The sequence below is a fragment of the Molothrus aeneus genome, chromosome 31 (assembly GCF_037042795.1).
Source record: "Molothrus aeneus isolate 106 chromosome 31, BPBGC_Maene_1.0, whole genome shotgun sequence".
NCBI classification, from domain to species: Eukaryota; Metazoa; Chordata; class Aves; order Passeriformes; family Icteridae; genus Molothrus; species Molothrus aeneus.
In genome coordinates, this window is record NC_089676.1 from 1,005,922 (window position 1) to 1,027,443 (window position 21,522).

At 55.1% G+C, this 21,522-nt stretch overlaps 1 protein-coding gene across 6 annotated transcripts in view; it reads right to left on the reverse strand.

Annotated features, from left to right (window-relative positions):
• The window catches only part of MEF2D (myocyte enhancer factor 2D), a 92,444-nt gene that overhangs the window by 56,005 nt on the left and 14,917 nt on the right, over positions 1-21,522 (reverse strand). For 5 of the 6 annotated variants that reach the window (XM_066568148.1, XM_066568153.1, XM_066568151.1 and 2 more), the window contains exon 2: positions 9,281-9,349. The gene's annotated coding sequence lies outside the window, so the exon portion shown is untranslated. Of the gene's footprint in view, positions 1-5,996; positions 6,174-9,280; positions 9,350-21,522 lie in introns of those variants that run through there. The other variant, XM_066568149.1, reaches the window with a different exon arrangement.

A 21,522-nucleotide genomic window follows, 5' to 3' on the forward strand; every position in this document is an offset into this window, starting at 1 on the left:
CATCCCCAACCCCTCCCATCCCAATCTTCACACCCAGGGAGCAGCAGCCAGACCCCCAAAGCTGCTCCCCCCCTTCCCCCATGTTCTCCATCTCTCACCAGCTCCAGAGGTGCTCCCTGGGGGCACCCCAGAGCTTCCCCTTCCCCAGTGGTACCAACAGCATGCACAGAGCAGCCCTGTGCCATCCCCATCCACCCTCCAGCCCTTTCCATCCTCACTCCCAGCCACCCTCATCCCCATTTACCCTCCATCCCCATTTATCCTCCATCCCTATTTACCCTCCATCCCCAACCACTCCCATCCCAATTTATCCTCCATCCCCATTCATCCTCCATCCCCATTTATCCTCCATCCCCATTTATCCTGAATCCCCATTTACCCTCCATCCCCATTTATCCTCCATCCCCATTCACCCTCCATCCTCATTTATCCTCCATCCCCATTTATCCTGAATCCCCATTTACCCTCCATCCCCATTTACCCTGAATCCCCATTTACCCTCCATCCTTATTTACCCTCCATCCCCATTTATCCTCCATCCCCATTCATCCTCCATCCCCATTTACCCTCCATCCCCATTCATCCTCCATCCCCATTTACCCTCCATCCTCATTTACCCTCCATCCCCATTTACCCTCCATCCCCATTTACCCTGAATCCCCATTTACCCTGAATCCCCATTCACCCTCATCCCCATTTACCCTCCATCCCCATTCATCCTCCATCCCCATTCATCCTCCATCCCCATTTACCCTCCATCCCCATTCACCCTCCATCCCCATTTACTCTCCATCCCCAACCACTGCCATCCCAATTTCACCCTTCACACCCAGGGAGCAGCAGCCAGACCCCCAAAGCTGCTCCCCTTCCCCCATGTTCTCTATCTCTCACCAGCTCCAGAGGCAGAGACTGGGGGTAATTTTTTTTTTCCCTCTGCACTAAAGTAGGGTTTTCTAAATGATGGCAAGCAAGCAAGAGCCCATTATCCAGCTCTTGTTGCCCACCCCCACGGCTCCCTGCAGGGCATGAAATAACCACCTGCCAGCTCCCCGGAGCCCCTGCGCCGTGGCAATGAGATCTCAGCTTCCCCTGTCACTATTGTCAGAGCAAAATTTAGATACCTGGTAATGAGGAGGTTTAATATGACAGATGAGAGGTTGACTCATTAAAAAAAAAAAAAAAAAGGAAAAAAAAAAAGAGTGAGAAGGAGAAGGAGCTGAATTCGGGGTCGGATGCTGCACTCGGTAAATCAGGAGGCTGTCACAGCTCAGCCTGCACTGCTGGGGTGCAGGAGCAGCTCTGCACCCCAAACCAGCCCCATACTGGGCACTCTCACTGGTGCTGAGGCCACAGGGAGCAAAGGGGAGCCATGGAGGGGGTGGACACGGCTGCAGCTTTTGGGGCCATCCAGTTCTGCTCCCCTCCTGCTCTGGGGTGGGGGGGTGTGAGCCCAGGAGAAGCTGAAATGTTTCACTCTGAGGGTTCTCCTCTCCCAATGAACCCCAGTTTCACCCCAACATTGCCTCCATCCTCCTCAGCACCCCCTCCCTGAGGGTGCACCCATAGCCCAGGGCAGCATCACCTCGGTGGTCACCAAGGACATTGAGGATTTGTCACACAAGGCGCCCCAGGGGGACAATCACTGCCTCCAGCTCCAGCACAAGGCAGGATCTCAGCACTGGGACCCACTGGGGCTCCCAGGGGCAGCTCAGCAGCATCAGGGCAAAGCAAATCCCTCCCTGCTGGCAATTTGGGGGCTCTCCATGAAGGGATTTCCTCCCAACAGCACAGGGGACAACTGTGTGTCCTCCTGGTGGGTTTTACCCAGGGGAAATCCCATCAGACCCAACTGCTGCTCCAGGCCATCCAGAGAGCAATGGAAACCCACAACAGCCCCACAGGGCACAGCTGGCAGTGAAACTGTCCCAGGGGAACTCTGCCCTTCCCTCCTGTGTCACTGGGATGGGGACTGGGCAATGTCCTCAGCACCAGCCTGGCACATCCTCCTGCTCTCTGCCCAAGGGCGCTGTGGGCACAAATCATGAAATCCCAGAATGGTTTGGGTTGGGAGGAAACTTAAAACTCATTCCAACCTCTATCCCAGGCTGCTCCAAGCCCCATCCAACCTGGCCTTGGGCACTGCCAGGGATGGGGCAGCCACAGCTTCTCTGGGCACCTGTGCCAGGGCCTCAGCACCATCACAGGGAAGAATTTCCTCTCAATATCCCACCTAACCCTGCCTGCTGGCAGTGGGAAGCCATTTCCCCTTTGTCCTGTTGTTCCAGGCCCTCATCCCTCCCCAGCCAGGTCCAAAGCCCCTCTCCAGCTCTCTTGAAGCCCCTTTAGGTGATAGAAGGGGCTCTAAGGTCTCCCTGGAGCCTTCCAACAGTTCCAGCTCTCCCAGCCTCATCTCCATCCCCAGCCCAGACAAATGTTCAGTGCCTCTGTGCCCCATCCCCACCCAGAGCAGCTTTGCAGACCCTCCAAAGCCCAGGGTGGGCTCAGCCTGGGAGCCAGGGCTGCCCAGAGCCCCAGTGCCACCCCAGAACTCAGCCCTGCAGCACAATCCTCCCTCCCAGAGCACCACCTCAGCAGTGCCGCTCCCAAAGGCCACCAAGATCTTTCAAACCCACCTCCCACAACCATTTCTTTGTTGGATTTGCACCCCCAAGCACTGGTGAGGAGCAGCCATGGTGCCCAAAGGCTGCTGATTTGATTTAATTTGCATAAACTGACTGCTGACTGCATCCATGCCCAAGGCAGCCATCACTTCTGTCAGGGCCCAAGCAGGCAATGCAGAGGCAGATGTTGCTCCTGCATAGTCCCAGGCATTCTCCATCAGGGTTTCCATGTCTTGAGCTCCTGGGGAGGAAGCACCAGGTTCCCCAAGGGCTGCAGGGTCCAGAATTCATTTGGGGTGCAAAGGAGCTGGTGAAATCAGGAGCCCCCCAATGCTGGGAAGGTGATGGTGGTCACCAGAAGGAGAAGAAGCAAAAGATCTTAATTTGTCACTGATATGGCAGTGCTAATTACTGTGAGGGTGATGCCATAGCAGAGCTCACTAGAAGGAAACATGGATGGAAAAGATGTGGCCAACACCAAGAGGCCCAGGCAGGACCACGCTCCTGCCTCCATCCCAGTGCTCACACTCCCCCAGCACAGCTCCAACCTGCCCGTGGCGCTTCCAGCCAGGAAACAAAGCCACAAAAATTGGCATCCTGGCCATCTGCCTTTCTCAGAGGTGACAGGCCCACCCATCTTTGCACATTCCCCAAAAGCCACTGTGGTCCACAGCCCCAGACTCTGCTCAGAGCCAAACTCCAGCTGGAAGCTCACCACCAGACACTGTTATTCCATTTAATAAATGAAACCAAGGCCCAAACCTCGCACTGGGGCTGTAAAAGCACCAAAACCAGAGATCAAGGCCCTGAGCATGGGAACCTGTGTGAGGAGGAGCCACCAAAGCCCACCAGGAGGCACAGCCCATGGTCTGGCTGCCACTGAACCCCAACCCAACTTGCTCTGAGCAAACAGGAGGAACTGGGACAAGATGCCACATGGCAAAGACTGGTTTAACTTCCTCTTCTCCTGTGCTGCCTTGAAAACACAGCGTCTGCAACCCAGGCCATAAATAAATCAGCCACCAGCAGCACTCTGCTATCCAGAGCTCAAGCAGGGCACCACTGGAGCATCCCAGGGTGCAGAGACACAAACTCAAGGTCCCTCATCCCCAGCATGACACAGGGATGCCCCCTGTGCCACAAAGGCTCTGCCATCAGCTGGGAGCCGAGCCCAGCTCAGCCACAGCCTGTACCCACGTGCATCCTGAGCCAGAGGGGTGAGAATCCGGCCCCAGGCTCATCAGGCAGCTCAAATCCAGCAGGACAGCTGGCTCTCAGCTGTTGCTGCTCACTCACAGGACACACATTCTTGTCCCAGGCACACAAATCCTGTCCTGCTGCTCCCCAGCACCGCCCGGGCCACAGCAGTGAGGCCATGAGCTCTGCTGACCCCACAGCAGCCCCTACAGACCTGGATGATGCTTCCCACTGAGACAGATTCACCCAGAGCCCATCCCAGCACACATCCTCCTCCAGGAACAGCATCCTGTCTCAAAAGGGGATTTTTTGAAGGCCAAATTCTGTGTTTCAGCAAGGGGGATTTAGGTCCCCAAGCAGCTGAACCCTTCTCTTCAAAAGCCACGTGCCAGAGGGATGATGATTGTGGCCAGCCCTGGGGATGTGGATATCGCCCACAAGGACATCCCAGCAGAGCATGGAGGTGACGCTCAGGAGAGCAATGGGAAATGCCAACGTTTGGCACCTTCCAGAAGCACTATCACACCCTGGGTCTGGCAAAATCTGTGCTGGAGAACCACTGGCACATGGCCATAGCCCAGGCCAAGGGCTTGTCATGGTTCTCAGCCACATTGTCAGAGGGATGGCAGAAAAGCCACTGGGATGCTCCCGAAGCACACAGGAGATGGACCCCGAGGGCAGGTAAGAGCCATTGTGAGTGCAGGAATGCCATGGATGAACACCAGCCACAATTCCTCTTGGAAAAGGGAAAATATTGGGTAAGAAAATCAAATACCACAGTTTTTTGTCAATACTCCCCATGCCAAGATGGGATGAGAAAAAGTAAGGCATGAGTTTGTAGAAAGAAATGAAAATATTTCGATCACAAGTTTTGATGAAGGATGGGGATGTAAAAATGCATCAATGAAGAGTTGCCCAAATGGCTTGTTTGCCCAAAAGAGGAGGAGGAGGAGGAAAGGGCTCTGCAGCTGCTGTTGCCTAGGGCAGCACTGAGGGCAGCCCCTCAGTTCCAAAAGCAGAAACCCTGGGACCCTGTAGTGGTTCCCAAACAAAGGAGACCAACCCTGTGACACGTCCCTCCAAGGCAAGCAGAGGGCAGAACCCACCTCACCCACCCAGCAATGGTAAAGGGCAGGGTTTAACCCAAAGCACAGCCAAAGTTTATCCTCCAGCCTGATCCATGAGCATCAGAGCTAGAGCAGCACATGCCTGGGAAGGGAAACACTTCTCCCTCCCTCCCTCCCTCCCTCTTGGGAGGGAAACACTAAAAACACTTCTGAAAGATCCCCTTCCTACAGGCTCTGCACCTTCATTTTCACAGACATGGATATGAACATTATCAGCATTATTAACAGTTATCCCAAAGCAGCAACAGCATAAAAACCCTGAAAAAATCAAAAGGAAAAAGATTTTTCTGGTCCCAGCCCCACCACATCCATCCCCACCACATTTAACCCAGCCAGGCTGGGCTCTAGAGCAAAACAAACATTCAGGAAACAGTCAGGGGAGGAGAAGGAGCTGGACAGAGAGCCCCAGTGTGACACCTGGCCTGACACCAGCGCCTGGCACCTGGCTCACCTCCGATGTGCCCGCAGCTCCTGCCGGGCATCCAGCCCTGGCCGAAAGGACCCAGCAGCAAAGCAGGAAGGTGTTAAAGTCCCCAGGACCAACCTCTGAGGAACCACAATAAATAACCTCTGAGTAAACACAGCGGCTGCTCCCCATTCGCCTTCCTGTTTGCTTTCGCAGATCCGGGCTGGGACGTCCACTTCCAGCTGCTGGCCCCGGCCCGTCCCGGCAGAGCTCCCGGCGGAGCCCCGGCCCCGGCACCTCCGGGCCCGAACGGGCCCTGGGCAGGGGGCACAGGCTTTCCAAAGGGATTTATCCCCCGGGACAAGCACTGGTCCTGCGTCTGAGCCCGTTCCTGCTGCCTCTTCCTTCCTGGTCTATGTTTGTTTTGATTCCTGAAAGAGGAAATCCCAGCTCGCCCACTCCCCCCATCAGGGAGCCGTGCTCACCTCTGTGCCTCAGTTTCCCCCTCTCTCCCTCCCTGCTCACCCAGCCCTGGAATAAACAGAACAAAACAAAACAAAAAAAGCAACGGGTCCTGATTCCTGATTTAAGGGCACTTCTGTGCTTTAGCACGAACACAAAGGAGAGGGAAAAACAACAACTCACAGCGAGAATTTGTGTCAGGAGCAACAAGGGGGTCCGGGGCAACCCCTCCCTGGCAGAGCAGCGCCGACCGTGGAGGCTGACAATAGATAAGGGTCTAAATTCGGCGCTGGGCTCCGGCCCCGGGCTCTGTAAGGCGATCGGGGTGGGGGAGTGAGTGCCGAGCTGTTTATTTGGCTCCAAACTCCGCACCGACACTGCAGCGTCACCCGTGTTTAAAATAGGAAGGAACGAAAAGAAAGGGGGGGGGGGGGAAAAAAGGAAAAAAAAAAAAAGAAATAAAAAGGGAGAAAAGTGCACGCACGCGTTGAACAATAACAACAAAATAATAAAATAAAAAAAAAATCAAGAGAAAAGGAGCCGGGGGAGGGGAGGGGGGGGTAATAAAAGAAAACCCAGTTGGGCTGGCGAGCTTTAAAACGATGCCTGCCTTATAAAAAAAGAAGTTGCTAATTTTAACTCTCCAGTGGAAAGAGTGAGAGGTACTTACAGGAGACAGGGTGGCTGCGTCCTTCTCCGCGGCTGCTGCGCGCTGAGGGCCGGGAGGAAGCGCCGGCCGGAGCCGCCATCCCCGAGCGCTGCCCCGGCCCCGAGCCCCGGCACCCCCGGCGCCGTGCTCTGAAGGGCACAGGCAGATGCGGAGGCAGCAGGAGGGGGTGGTGGAGCGTGCAGGGGGGAAGGGAGCGGCCGGAGCTTGCCAAAAGCAGCGGCCGGGCTCGTTTCCTCCGGCAGCCCAAAGCCGGGGCAGGCCCGTGGCGAGCGGACGCCGCAGGACCCCCGGGAGGCGTGAGCCAGCTGCTGGGTCAGATGACATTTCTGCGCCGACGTTTCTGACCAAGCTGGCTTTTCCCCAAGGGAAAAGGGCTTTGAAGACACGGGGTTTTTTTTCCCCCCTCTCCCGCCCGCCAGTGGCAAAATAGCGGATGAGCTCAGAACCCAAAGCGCAGGGCAGTGCCGTGACCAGAGAAGGCCACCCGGCTCCACGGGGACTGGAAAGGTGACCTCCAACAGCTCAGCCACATTTCAGCTGCGGCAAACACAGCAGGAAGCCACTGCCTCGCCAAATTCAGTATTCCATATCCCAAAGGGTCAAGAGTGGGGATTTGGTTTCATTGTGCCCACTGGCTGGATTTTACAAGCTCTCCCTGGAGATCAGGAGGATCTTGCAAAGAGCCAGGTGCCAGGTGTGGTGGCACACTCACACCTCCAGGACAGTGGGAGCCTGGGAGTTGCGGACTCCAGCTGCCAGTGAACCTCCAAGAGAACATAGGCAAGGGCTCAGAGAGCAGAGGAACAGACCTGGTGAACCCAAGGGCTCTTCCCAAGCAGCTGGAAATCAGCCTGAGGATGCAAAATCTCACAGGGTGGCACATCCCTGCATGCAGGGCTGGACGCGTCATTTACCGAGCGTGGCTGCAGCAAGACCATGCCACCGTCTTCAGGACACGAAAGAGTGGATTCAGTTAAGGTCACAGGCCCTTGAAGAGTCTTCTGCCACAGAAGAAGGTTTGCCTGGTTGGCCTCAGACGGGGCTGGCCTCAGGCAAATGCCTATTGATGGCAGGCAGTGATGCTGCACGTCCAGGACGTGGCTTCACCGGGATTCAATCGCCCGGTGCCGGCTGTCACAGCTCCCAAGGCTGGGTCGATACTGCTCCTCTAATTGCTCAGCTGCTGTCACTTGCACAGCCAAGGGGACAAGTCTTAAAGCAGTCCCCAGAGATGCTTTTCCAAATCCTCCTCCCTGAGCGCACCACTTGCTGAGCTGCTGCTTGGAGCGAGCAGTTCTGCAGTTGCAGCCATCACTAAACTGCTCCTCCTCACTCAAAACTCTGGCAATACGAGGGCTTTGAGGGAGGACACTGCCAACCCAAAACCCAAGAATTTGTGTGAAACGAGAGAACAAGGAGCTGTTGTCACTGGTCAGAGCTGGGCAGTGATGAGGGGGAGAAGGCAGTGACAGAGATCCTGCCACCGCCCACCTGCATCCGGGCTGGGGCACGGAATGTGCCCTGTCCCTGGGGACCGGGGTGTTTGGGAGCCAGGGAGGGTGCTGCCCTCCATGCACACCCCACAGCAGACAGACCCAGTGCCCCAACACTCCAAGTAATCACTCACCACACCAGAACACGTGCCCTTGAGGTAGTATTCATTTGTGCCCAGGGGAGTGGATCAGAGCTGGTCCCACAGCAGCCCCCAGAACACTCTCAGAGCACTCAGACAGACCCAGCTAAGCCCTCAAACCTTCCTGTGCCTTGGCCCATCACTGGCACACACCAAGCACCGCTGAGACACAGCAGGGCCCTGCTGCTGCACCCCCCTGACCCAGCCTGGGGAGCTGCTCTTGGTTTCTATCAGCAGATGAAGCCCTTGGTGCTGACCTTGCAGAGGACGCAGTGATGCTGCCCCCAGCTCCCATCACCAGGCCTCCAAATAAATTACCTGCCCCCTTCTCCAGCACTAAAAGTCATCACAACCCCACAAAACTGCTCACTAAGCAGTCGTGACAGAGCCCTCTCCGTTCAGGAGCTAGGGGCATATTATTTTAAAAAAATCTTTCCTTTTATTGATTTCACTCTCAGGTACAGAAGATGCATTTCATGAAACCATAGAGCCCTCATAAAGCAGCCCGCAGTGGTGTCTGTACCACAACCTCACTGCAGACACAGGAGACACAAACATTTACTGTAAGAGCAATAAACAGGCCAAGAAGGTTGAAAAGGAAGAAACCCTGGACATGAGGCCCTCTCCCAGCAGCACCTTATTTTAGAGGAATGCAAGGGACAAAATAGCAGCAGGTTTGGCCACAAGTCTTGTCCACACCGGGAGAAAACAGGGCAGGAAAACCCTCCCTTGCACTGATCCACAGGGCTGTGTTGCAAAACACCCAGAGAACCCCAAATCAGTGCTGTGGCTACGGCTGGGAGCCATCAGAGCTGTGCCAGCTGGGGAAGTGAAGGTCAGGATGGGCACTGGGGAACAGCAGTGGCACCCACTGCTGGGCACCACCTCCCTGCCCTGCTCTGCCCACCCCACACAGCAGGACCCCCATGTGCAGAGCAGGTGAGGGGTGCACAGTGCAGCAGGGTGTTCCCTGTGCCCCTCCTGCACCAGCCCTCACTGGAGCAGGGCTGCAGGGTCTGGCTGGCACCACTGTGGGAGCCCGAGACCCTTGAGGGGGTCTCTGTGGGACCCTCTGCAGCTCCCAGCCTGCAGCAGGGGAGACACACAGGGCCAAGCAAACCCAAAGGGAAGACAGGAAGCCAGAGTTTGGGATATTCCCCATACCTGCTATGCAGCCTCCTGCATCTTCTGCTCTTGGCAGGGATGAGCTGCAGCCACCGCTCCTCAATCCAACTGCAAAGACAAAGCAAGGAGCTGTCAGTGTGAGGGAACAGAGGCAAGGACAGGACTCCCCGTGTGTCCCATCCAAGCACAGATGGAGGGAACAGCGAGGGGAGCCCAGTATCCCCTGCACTCCTGGCTAATGGGTCCCCTCCTGCACTGCCCTGATCCTCAGCATCGCTGCAAGGGCCATGCAGGCTGGGTGGGACCTGGCCAGGCACATGCAGGGATCCAGGAAATCAAGAGCCCTGGGGCTGTGCAATGTGGGAAGCATCTCGGTGTGACCAGAGAGAAAGAAATTAAAAAGAGTTCAGGAATTAAACAAATCATAAACCGAAAGTTAACATTAATGAGGGATGTGGCCCAGACCGACAGCGTGGCCAGCAGAGAATTGCTCAAAGCTGAGGTGAATTTTGTGTTTTTTGGGAAGATTCTCATGCACATCCCACAAGAACAAGCACTGACCAGCTTGCTCAGACACTGTCCCAGGGAATGCATGCAGCACATGTGCTTGGCCCAAGGAGAATCTGCCACGGCCCAGAAGGAAATGCAGCTCCTAAAACTCATCCCACTCACACTGGGAGATGGGAGGAGACCCATGGGGCAAAGCCTCAGCTGGCCTTGTGCTGGTCATCTACTGGTGGTCACAACCATCTGGCACTTGTGCAGAGCCCACCACAGCACACTCCCATGAAGGGAACAGTGTCACAGCCATCTTTTATGTCCTAATCCTTTCCTTAGGATTTTTCCTCCTGAGACGCTGAGAGGCCTCAGGAACAAAATGTAAATATTGATTATCTGCTGCTGTGGAATGCAACAGGTGGATCTGGGATTGGCCCATGTTGGATGTTTCTAATTAATGGACAATCACAGCCCAGCTGGCTCGGACAGAGAGTCCGAGACAGAGCCTTTGTTATCATTCTTTGCTATTCTATTCTTAGCCAGCCTTCTGATGAAATCCTTTCTTCTATTCTTCTAGTATAGTTTTAATATAATATATATCATAAAATAATAAATCAAACCTTCTGAAACATGGAGTCAGATCCTCATCTCTTCCCTCAACCTGAGACCCCTGTGAACACCGTCACAGAACGGTGCTGAACAAAAGGGAAACTGAGGCACAGAGCTCCCGAGCTGCAGCCTCACCCCCAGCACCTGCACCAGAGCGAGGAATTGTGCTCAGCTTTCCGGCGTCCTCATCCTCCGCTCCAACCACAAACCAGCCTTCCTCCCCCGGCCTCCTCCCCTCCCACAGCCAGCTCATTTCCTGCCATTACAAAATTCCCCCTGAACAAAGCTGGAGCCAGGAGCGGCTCCGGCCGGGGCTGCCCCTTCCTCCCGCTGCAGGAGCCAAGCACAGGGGACAGCCCCGAGGTGTGAGCTGCTCTCCAGCCTCAAACCTCACAGAACTCGGGCTGGAGTCCTGCAAATGCACCAGGCACAGGGATCCCCTCATCAGGACAGACAGACGGGTCTGTCCTCCACAATGGGGAGCAGCAGGGACAAGGATGGGGGGCTCCTTGTCCCATTAAGCCCAGACCAAGCTGCCACCCCCCCTCAGGACCACTCCTTTATTTCTCTGAATCAAACAGTGTCCTGCAGAATGACTGACCACTTGGGGACAGGGACAGCCACAGAAGAAGCACCACCCTGCGAGTGCCACGCTGCCAGCCAGGACGAGGGAAGTGCTGTTCAATGCCAAGGGTCTCTCAGAGGGCTCCTGAACCTCCTCTCACCAGCCCAGCAGCTCCCACTGGTCTCAGCACTGCAGAGCCACATGGGGACTGGGGACCAGAGGCTCCTGAACCTCCTCTCAGTGTCCCAGCAGCTCTCTCTGGTCTCAGCACTACAGAGCCCTGCAGGGATGGTGGCAGAGCCATGTGGGGACTGGAGACCACAGCTCCTGAACCTCTACTTGATGTCTGAGCAGCTCCCACTGGTCTCAGCACTGCAGAGCCATGTGGGGACTGGGGACCAGAGGCTCCTAAACCTCCTCTTGGTGTCTGAGCAGCTCTCTCTGGTCTCAGCACTGCAGAGCCACATGGGGACCAGGAACCAGAGGCTCCTGAACCTCCTCTCAGTGTCTGACCAGTTCTCTTTGGTCTCAGCACTGCAGAGCCCTGCAGGGATGGTGGCAGAGCCACGTGGGGACTTGGGGACCACAGGCCAGGCTGAGTGGAGGATGTGGCCAAGGCTGGCTCTGCTTTGGGGGGACTGGGGTCAGCTCCACAGCCCACTAGGATGCAGTGGGGGACATGTGGCCAGGCTAGACCTCAGATGTCTGTACACAGAGTTGTTTTGTCTCAGTGGGAGATGCTGCTGGACACACCAGGAACGTCCAGGATGCTCATGGTGCCATGGGACAGCCAGCACAGCCACACAGTCACCACTCACAGACTCTTGCACTGACAGAACTGCCCACAGCTGGAGGTGGGCAGCAGCCACATCTGGCTCCCAGAGCCCTGCAGGACAATGACTTTGGACAACAACTGACCCCACCCAGCCCTCGGCCGTGCCACAGTGCCCAGATGGTGACAAATAACAGCAGTGCCTTTGCTGACCCGATCTGGCAGATGAGCTGCCCTTGTAGGGCCAAGGTGGGGAACTCCAGGGGGAGCAGGATTGGTTTTGGGGTGTTGAGCCTGCAGATAACTCTGACATTGCAGGGCTGCAGCCCCGTGTCACCCGAGACAGGGATGAACAGCACCCGTGGGGTGACAGTCCTGAGACCCTGACCCTCTCCAGCCCAGCACCTCCAGAGCTGCTTCATGCCCCAAGCTGCAGAATCCGCTGCCCTTTGGACTTTTGGTGGGACTTCCAGCACCAGCAAACCCCAGTGAACCCCCAAGTCCCCATTTTGCAACATTCTGAGCTGGTACAAAGGAGCAAAGCCCCCACTCACAGCGGCACTGCCAGCTCCCTTGCCTGTCCATGCTTGTCCTTTGCCCTGCCAAGCGAGGCAAAGTCCTGGCACTGCTCCCAGCAGCTCTGGAGCATTTCAAAAGGTGACCATTCGACCTGCACAGTGACAGCAGGCCCTGCTGAGGGGCTGGGGCTGGGTCAGGCCACTGGCCAGGGCTCACCCCACCACACACGTGCTTTGCAAGCCTTCTCCTCATAAACAGAGCAATGCTGCCCAGGGAAGGAGGAAAGTATTGTGTTTTCAAAATGCTGTTATTTTATAAGCTGAGGGGAAAAAAATCACATAAGGTAGGGATGGAGGTGGCAAAGGCAAGTGAATTCCCGTTTCTGAGTGAGAAAAGAAGGGGAGAGAAAGGGGTAAAGACAAGACAATCTTTATGGCCAGCTTTGGGGCAGAAATGCTGAGGTGCTAACACTATTGCTATTTGAAAACCAAAGCTTTGGTTTCACCAAGTAACAAACCAAAATTCCTGAGGGCAGGAGAACCAGGGGAACCTCCTGGGATCCCCATTTTGAACTGATGCAGTCAGGCTGGCACAACCTGCCACGCAAAGGCAGCAGGGAGCTGCTCCAACCTGCCCATAAAGATCCTGGAGGATGTGCAGGATTTGGTGACTTCCCTGGATATCTGCTCAGCTGATGCTCAGCAGCCCCTGTGCCACAGCCAGTCTTTGCTTACACCCTCAAACACATATATATTCCCACATATATAACTCCAAAAAATATATATATTCCCATACACATAGCCCTCTCAAAATACACATATTCCCATGTATGTAACCCACCAAATATATGTATATATACCTATAAATTTGTATTATTTATATATTTGTATATTTTTTGTATATTTTGTATTATTTGTATTATTTGTATATATATATAAATGTTGGGGTTTATCTATACATATATATTTATATTATATATTACATATTTTTCTTTTATATATTTTTATATATATTTTATATATATTTATATATTTTTATATATTTATATATATTATATATTTTTATATATTTTATATATATTTATATATTTTTATTATATATTTATTATATATATTATTATATATTTATTATATTTATATTTATTATATATTATATATATATTCCCACATGTATAGATAAACCCCCAAATACAAATTTATTCCCATGTATATAAACCCCAAACACATACAGCCCCTGCCTACACCATACATACATAAAATACCCACAAATAAAGAACCATGGCCAATGCCATGGGGACCTCCAAGCACACATCTGGAAAGCCCAGGGGGGATGGATGGGCAGAAGAAGGAGCTCTGGGGCTGGAGGGGCCAAGAGGGAGGCGCAGATTGCGGAGGGGAAGAGCCCTGACCGCAATCTCTCCTTCCCCTTTTCTCGTGTTTCCTCTAGCAACGGGCTCGGGGCTGCAAACACTTGGATGCCAAACCCAAACTTCCCCACCTCGGGCTCCCAACCCAGCCCACTGCTCCTCTGCCAGGTGCTCATGGACCCCATTTCCCAGAGCTGGGCCATGTCAGTCTCAGGGAGTCCCAACAGCAGCAAGGAGCAGACAAAATAAAATTAAAAAAAAAAAAAAAAAAAAAGAAAGAAAAAAGAAGAAAAAAGAAGGAAAAGGAAGAAAAAAGAAGAAAAAAGAAGGAAAAGGACTTTCTCCATTTTTCGCCATTTCCCCAGTTCATGAAACCAAAGCATCTCAGCCATGGCCCAGCCTTCAGTTTGCACCAGCCAATATCTCCAAGGTTTAATTAGACCTTGTTGAGCCTTTTCCAGTTGGGTTTCCTCTGGCTTGACACCAAGAGGTGTGAAGGAACAAAGTGGGAGAGATCTCACTCCAAGCAGGGGCATCAGGCAGGACAGGCTGGCATTTAAACACAGCAAGGAGCCCCAGCTCCCAGCCATCCAGTGGTGCCAGAATCGCAGCAGCACAGCCCCAGGAGCTGTGGAAAGGGGACAGGAGGAGGAAATCCACCTTCAGTGGCATGGAGGTGCTCAGCATGATGGGGCAGAGGTGAGCAGTGCCCAAGAACGATGGCACCAGCCAGCTGTGCCAGGGGCACATGCAGAGCATGACCACCTGCACTGAGCTCCTCCAAAGCCCACTGAGGGATGGCATGAAGGCACCCCAGATCAAAGCAGTAGGAATTGTTGGGGTTCACACCCCTCCAAACCCCAGATCCAGACAGGGTAGGCATTGTTGGGGTTCACCCCCTGCTCCTCCAAACCCCATGGATGGATGGCATGAAGGCACCCCAGATCCAGGCAGAATTGTTGGGGTTCACCCCTTGCTCCTCCAAACCCCAAGGAGGGATTCCATGAAGGCACCCCAGATCCAGGCAGGGTAGGAATTGTTGGGGTTCACCCCCCTGCTCCTCCAAACCCCACAGATGGATTCCATGAAGGCACCCCAGATCCAGACAGAATTGTTGGGGCTCATCCCCTGCTCCTCTAAACCCTACAGAAGGATGGCATGAAGGCACCCCAGATCAAAGCAGTAGGAATTGTTGGGGTTCACCCCCCTGCTCCTCCAAACCCCACTGAGGGATGGCATGAAGGGGTTAACATCCTGCTCCACCAAACCCCACAGATGGATTCCATGAAGGCACCCCAGATCCAGGCAGGGTAGGCATTGTTGGGGCTCACACCCCTCCAAACCCCACAGAAGGATGGCATGAAGGCACCCCAGATCCAGGCAGGGTAAGAATTGTCAGGGTTCACCCCCTGCTCCTCCAAACCCCACAGATGGATTCCATGAAGGCACCCCAGATCCAGACAGAATTGTTGGGGCTCACCCCCTGCTCCACCAGGTCACCCTGCCTGGCACCAAACACAGCCCTGGCTTTGGGCAGGGGAGCTGGGGCTGCTCTCCAGGCTCCAGGCAAGGTCGGAGCAGCACAGCTGTCACTGCAAGTGTTGCAACAGCGGCTGCTGGCCCTGCAAGGACCACGGGGACATGAGGGGGCGTCGAGGGGGGGTGGTGGCACAAGTGCAACCGTTGGAGCCACCGAGTTTCACTCTGGCTGGCTGAGTTCCCCTTGGGCAGCAGAGATGCAGAACTGAAACCTGCAGCTGCGTGGCCGTGGGGGCGGCCGGAGGTGCAGCAGGGCTGGGGGCCCAGAGCAGAGCCACGCGCCACCACACCAGTGACCAAAGGCTGCTGGGGGACCCGGGCCAGCTGGAGAGCACAGGGCTTTCCACAGAGCCCATCCTGCTCCTGCACAGCTGGGCTACCCAGCTCCCTGCACATCTGGCGGGAGCAGGAACACCCTGGGTGTGCAGGTACCCACAGCTGGGCAGGCTCCCTGCTCCAGGGGCTGACAGTGCTGCAGGACAGTGCAATCCCAGCCCATTGGGCAGCATGGAGTGATCCCAGCACCAGCAGCACCTCCTAATGCAGGGAAACTGAGGCACAGAGAGGAGACATGAACCACAGAGCATCTCCCAAAGCCCAATTTCCTCCCCCTAAGCAAGCCACTCACCTCTTGTCCCAACCTGCTGGCACAGCAGCACAAGGAAGACCCCAGAACCCCCAGCACCCACCCTGCTCCTGCCCTCGCTGCACAGCTGGGCCACCCAGCTCCCTGCACATCTGGCGGGAGCAGGAACACCCTGGGTGTGCAGGTACCCACAGCTGGGCAGGCTCCCCGCTCCAGGGGCTGACAGTGCTGCAGGACAGTGCAATCCCAGGCCATTGGGCAAGTACTGGGCAGCACAGAGTGATCCCAGCACCAGCAGCACCTCCTAATGCAGGGAAACTGAGGCGCAGAGAGGGGATGTGAACCACAGAGCTGGACACACAAGCATCTCCCAAAGCCCAGTTTCCTCCCCCTGAGCAAGCCACAGCAGCACAAGGAAGACCCCAAAAGCGACCCCAGAACCCCCAAGGACATCATGGGGGCTCCTATAAGAGCACAGGGACACCGAGACGTGGGTGCCCCACACCCCAAGCAGCCAGTGCTTGCCCTCACCCTGGTGACAGTGACAATACTTCAGGCCACATTGCCACCTGCTGGCACCAGCCCTGGGGGCTGAGAGCGCTGGCCCCTTCCTTGATGGGGACAGCAAGTGGCTCTGTGCTGGGTGTCAGGTCTGGGATCATGTCCAGGTTTGGGTACAGCAGGCCACTGCCATATCCAGCTGGAGAAGCCTCTCACTCTCCTGAACTCATTTTATCCAACTTCATGGCAGCCTGGGACAGTGCATGTGCAACCCAAAGCCATCCCAGAGGTGCTGAGAGGGGCTGTGGGTGCCCCCACCCTGCTCACAGCCCGCACACTCTCCTGAGCACCAGTGAAAGTGCTGCTCCAGGGGTGCAGGAGACCTCACAGCAGCAGGGAGAGCTGCTCCAGACCTGCATTTCCAGCTCCTGCTGGCATTTCCAAGGCAGAGGTGAAGCAGAGATGGCACCATCAAGTGTTTTGCAACCCAGGCTCCCTGCAAACCTCTCCTGTCTGCTGCTGCCTCTCCCCAGAGGCCACAGATCCAATTCCCACCTCTCCCTCGTGTCCCATGGGGGGACAGATCCTCTGCCACTGCTCTGCAGCCCTCCATGCACGCAGCCATCCACGTCTCTCATCCCCACAAACCCCACCCGAGGCATGGGGGAGTGCAAACGCCACCTGCACACACCAAAACTTCATCCCTGACCCTCTGTGGCCACTGAGTAACCCAGCCCCTCCGTGGGTTACACAACCAGAGCTGCAGGAAAACCAACCCAGAGCGTGGGACAAGCAGAGCCACTGTCCCCAGAGGGCAGGAGGCACAAGGAGCAGGTGGGTGATGCTGGAAGGGACCCCACCCACAATCTCATCCCAGCACACCTGGGCACACAGCAGCAGCACCAATGGCCTCATCACAGGCAGGGCTCTGATGTGCAGCTGCTGTGTCCAGAGTGAGCAGCTCAGGGAAGGCACAGGAGCTGCTCTGTGCACGCCCAGCACGGGCAAAGCCTTGGCATGAAGAAGGTGCCAGCTCCTCTCACCACCCCTTTGGGAAGGATCCTGCACAGGGCAGGGTCTCCAAGGACCCCATGGGAGCTGCTCTGTGCATGCCCAGCATGGGCAAAGCCTTGGCATGAAGAAGGTGCCAGCTCCTCTCACCACCCCTTTGGGAAGGATCCTGCACAGGGCAGGGTGTCCAAGGACCCCATGGGAGCTGCTCTGTGCACGCCCAGCACGGGCAAAGCCTTGGCATGAAGAAGGTGCCAGCTCCTCTCACCACCCCTTTGGGAAGGATCCTGCACAGGGCAGGGTGTCCAAGGACCCCATGGGAGCTGCTCTGTGCACGCCCAGCACGGGCAAAGCCTTGGCATGAAGAAGGTGCCAGCTCCTCTCACCTCCCCTTTGGGAAGGATCCTGCACAGGGCAGGGTGTCCAAGGGACCCCATGGGAGCTGCCCCTGGCAGACACAGCCCTGGGAACCTGGCTCTGGGTGTCTCCAGCCTCGCTGGTGTCCAGGCCAGCTCAGCCCCAGCTCTGGCTCTGTCACACAGGTCCAAACTCCAGGGCCATGGGGTGAGGTGTGGCCAAGGCAGGTGGGGGGGACAATCACCACCACTAAGAGCAAAGCCCAGGCCCCTCACGGCCTTGGCTCTGCCATCACCTGAGTCAGGAACCACCAACCATGGGGAAATTCTTCATTGCCACAGCCTGGGCAGGTGCTCAGGGTATCACCTGAGGTCACTCAGCCTGGCCTCTCCCCATGGAAACCAAACAAACGTGATCACCCGTGTCCAGAGCTTCCAGGCCATCCACCTCCCTGCTCTGACAGGTGGTAGCAGCTCCTAAAACACCTCTCAGCTGCAACTGGCTGGCATGCTGAGCTGGCAGAGGCCTTTCCCACTGCTGGCCACCAGATGAGCCCCCAAAATCCCTTCCAACAGCACTGCAAAGGCAGAAGGAGGAGGTGGGCACATGTGAGGTAGGGGGACCAGAAAAACCTCCAGCTGCCCCTTGCTGCCATCCTCCATTCCAGCCCAGCCCTGCAGCCTTGCTGGAAGCTGAGAGATTTTTGTGAACTGTTTGTAAGGGCAAGATGAGGAGGAGAGGGAGGAGAGGGGCTGCTCTCAAACACCAGCACTGGGAGGCTCACGCTTCGTTCTGGGCTGTGCTGCAGCCCCTCTGGTGTGTCCAGAGTGGAGCCAGCCCTGGGCAGGGCTGCTGCCTCCAGCACCTTTCAACAGCCCCTGCCAGCTGTGCCAGCATCAGAGCAGCTGGAAAATCACCTGGCACAGCCCTGATGTGAGCCAGAGCCAGGGCTGCTCGGCCTTGGGGAGCAGGAAGGGTGTGTGCAAACCCTGACCCCTCACACACACACACACACACGCTCAGGGGCTCGTGGCTGAGCACGGATGTTTGCTGCATCCAGAGAGGCAGGTGGCACATCCTGTTGGAGCAAGGCTTTGCCACCCAGCTGCCTCTGGAAAACCCAGCAGGGAAAAACCTGAGCCAGAGACAAAATCATCCTCAGGGCCTTATAAATCACCCAGTTCAAGCCCCAGCTCCCTTTCACGTCCTTGACAAATCTCTACTCCCCAAACTTCAGATCCACTATTAAAAAAAAACCAAAAAAACACAAAAAAACCACAAAAAACCCCCAAAAAACCAACCAAAAAAAAAAAGATTAAAATATTTCTCCCCAGCGAGGTGCAGAGAAACACACAAGAAACACACATTCGGTGCCGTCGTCAGCAACTCCTACACCACCCCCCACGTTCACCACTGCAAGGGGGGAGCAGAACGGGGTTCACAGGCACCTACACTGAAAAAATGAGATTTCTGCCTAATTTGGTTAATCAGCCAACCGAGCAGCATGGATCCATAGGAGACTGTCCTGTGTTCCCCTTGTGGGGCAAGAAAACCTCCGTGGCCAGTGCAAGCATCACCTCCCTCTGACAGAAGCAGTGATCCTTGGAAAATTCCAAATTCCAAATGCTGCTCCCAGTTTAAAAAAATAAAAAATTAAAAAAAATAAAATGGGGTTTATCAAGTCTTGGAATCACCAGAAAAAGTTGTAGTGCTGTCAAAGGGGACCATGGACCTCAGCATCCTCAGTGATTCTTCCCCTCAAAACCCTTCAGTGGTTAAAGGAAAATTCAGGGAAGGGAAGGGAAGGGAAGGGAAGGGAAGGGAAGGGAAGGGAAGGGAAGGGAAGGGAAGGGAAGGGAAGGGAAGGGAAGGGAAGGGAAGGGAAGGGAAGGGAAGGGAAGGGAAGGGAAGGGAAGGGAAGGGAAGGGAAGGGAAGGGAAGGGAAGGGAAGGGAAGGGAAGGGAAGGGAAGGGAAGGGAAGGGAAGGGAAGGGAAGGGAAGGGAAGGGAAGGGAAGGGAAGGGAAGGGAAGGGAAGGGAAGGGAAGGGAAGGGAAGGGAAGGGAAGGGAAGGGAAGGGAAGGGAAGGGAAGGGAAGGGAAGGGAAGGGAAGGGAAGGGAAGGGAAGGGAAGGGAAGCAGCTCACTGGCCCAGAAGCCAATTACAACAAATGGAAAGTGTTTTGCTTTTTAATCTCCTGATTTTTTTAGCTAATCTCTCCTTTGGAAAGGGACGATCAGCTCAGCAGCAGGATGCTGCCAGGGGGATACAGCACGTGTGGAGTCCCAGTTGGAATGGAAACTCAAGCCCTTGCTCTCCAATCCTGTCCTTCTGGGGTAGATTTATCCTGTTTTTTTCTCAGAACAACTGTACAGGGGCAGAGAAACAACAGCAAAACTTTGGGAAACTTCTGACCAGGGGATTTTGCTGTGTTTCTGTCTCTCTTTTCTGAAGAGGGGAGTTTTCTCTTTTCAGAATACTCTTTTCACTTTGAGTTTCTCACCAGTTTGCACAGGAGGATTTGGAGGTGGGAAAACCCTCCCCAGCTGCTGCAGACCCTTCTGCTTCTGTGGGCTTTGCCCTCCTTGGAAGAAAAGCCAAGTCCTGTTCCTCACCTGCCCAGAGATTGTGGGATCACAGAATTACAGAATCATTTCAGTTGGAAAAAGACCTTTAAGGTCAAAAGACGATCCTTTTCCTGCTACAAAGGAAGTTCCATTCTGGGGAAGTTCATCAAAATGAGAAGTTTTAGAACTGAAAACGACCACACACACCCAAAGATGTGTTTGTTTCCTTCTCCAGTCCTGGGCAAGACCTCTACAGGATCCAGCAGAAGGGGAAAACCAGACCCAGCAGTCCAGGAGAAGAAGACAGGACCCTCCTCATCCACCACCAGTGCACAGGACAGCAGAGCTGGGAACCAGCTGGAACCTCTTCACCCACCCAGACTCTCCCAAGCACGTGGAGAGCCAGGGGAGGGAGGAGGCCCTTGGATGCCATCCCCAGAGCCCATAAATTACAGCAGGGAACAGAATTGCATTTGCCCTATTTCTTATCTGCTTGGAAATTGCGCTGCTTTCCCAGCTGCAAAGGCAGCTCTGTTCCCAAGAATTTCAGCAAAGCCATGACCTCTTTCCAGGATCGTACAGTATATGGTGGCAGGGAGCCAGGGCTAATTATAGGCACAGGAAAAGGGGAGAGAGGCATTTGGAAAAGCTCTACCTTCCCAGGCACAGGAGAGTGGGGCAGCACAGCCACAGCCAAGCCCCTGACAGGAGCAGCCCAAAGGGCTGCAAAAGCCAGGCAAGGAGAGCAAATCCCAGGGATCCAGTCCTCCTGGGACTTCACTATCCTCATGTCCTGGAAAGGTGAGGAAAGATGGAAAGATGATGGAAAGATGAAAGCCAGCATAAATCTTATCTCACAATGGTTCACAATTCCAAGGTGTTCTGGTGGAAGCCCCTCAGGGGGAGCAGGACAGGTACAGCACCAGCCCAGCCCCAGCCAGAACCTGTCTGTCAGTCCCACACCTGGAATCTGAGCAGCTGGGGTTCCCTGCTCAGAGATCCCTTCTCCAGAAGGTGAAGGATGCCACAAGCCCCTCACTGTGCCCCAGCACTGCCCAAATGCACGACCCGCAGAGATGCTCCCCAGTCTGGGGGCAAATAAACCTGCATTAATTTACAGCCCAGGCAAGGCTCTCAGGCAAAGCTTAGAGCCGAGTTCATTGTCACTCACTGAGCAATGTCACAGGAGCCACCTCCCTCCCTCAACCCAGCGCAGAAGTGGACAAGGACACGGTGACACATGTGCCCACGAGACCTTCCAGCAGGGAGGAGGCTGGGCAGGAAAGTACAAAACAGGCAGCGACACTTTTAACCACCAGGCCCCTCTTCAGAGCCACATTTCTGCACGAAACAAAACCTGGGGAAGGTAAAAATCCCACCTAATGTTTTTCTT